This window comes from Suricata suricatta, chromosome 10, assembly GCF_006229205.1.
Source record: "Suricata suricatta isolate VVHF042 chromosome 10, meerkat_22Aug2017_6uvM2_HiC, whole genome shotgun sequence".
NCBI classification, from domain to species: Eukaryota; Metazoa; Chordata; class Mammalia; order Carnivora; family Herpestidae; genus Suricata; species Suricata suricatta.
Genome location: NC_043709.1, coordinates 29,077,898 through 29,078,242, shown reverse-complemented (window position 1 = coordinate 29,078,242; position 345 = coordinate 29,077,898).

Genomic DNA, 345 nt, shown 5'->3' with positions numbered 1-345 from the left:
GCCGAAGCTCGCGCCGCCGCTGCTGCCGCCTCGGCTGGGCGCGGTCACGTGACGCAGCCCGCGGGGAGCCTGGGGGCGGGCAAGCGCGCGCGCGCTCAAGAAGCGCGGCTCGAACGGGGACTAGGAACCGAGCAGCGTGGAGAGGGCGTTTAAGGGGAGGACCTAGCGAGCGCGTCCCCGACAGGCGGGCCCGCGCCCGGCGATTAGAACTTGCCGCGCGGTCGGGAAAGGGTGTCCGGAGTGAGGAGCGGGGGACATGCGCCTCCGCACGCCCCTCCCTCTCTTCCTTCCCCGAGAGCCTCGGTCGGCCGCTGCCCCCGCCTCCTCCCGCTCTCTCCTTTCCTC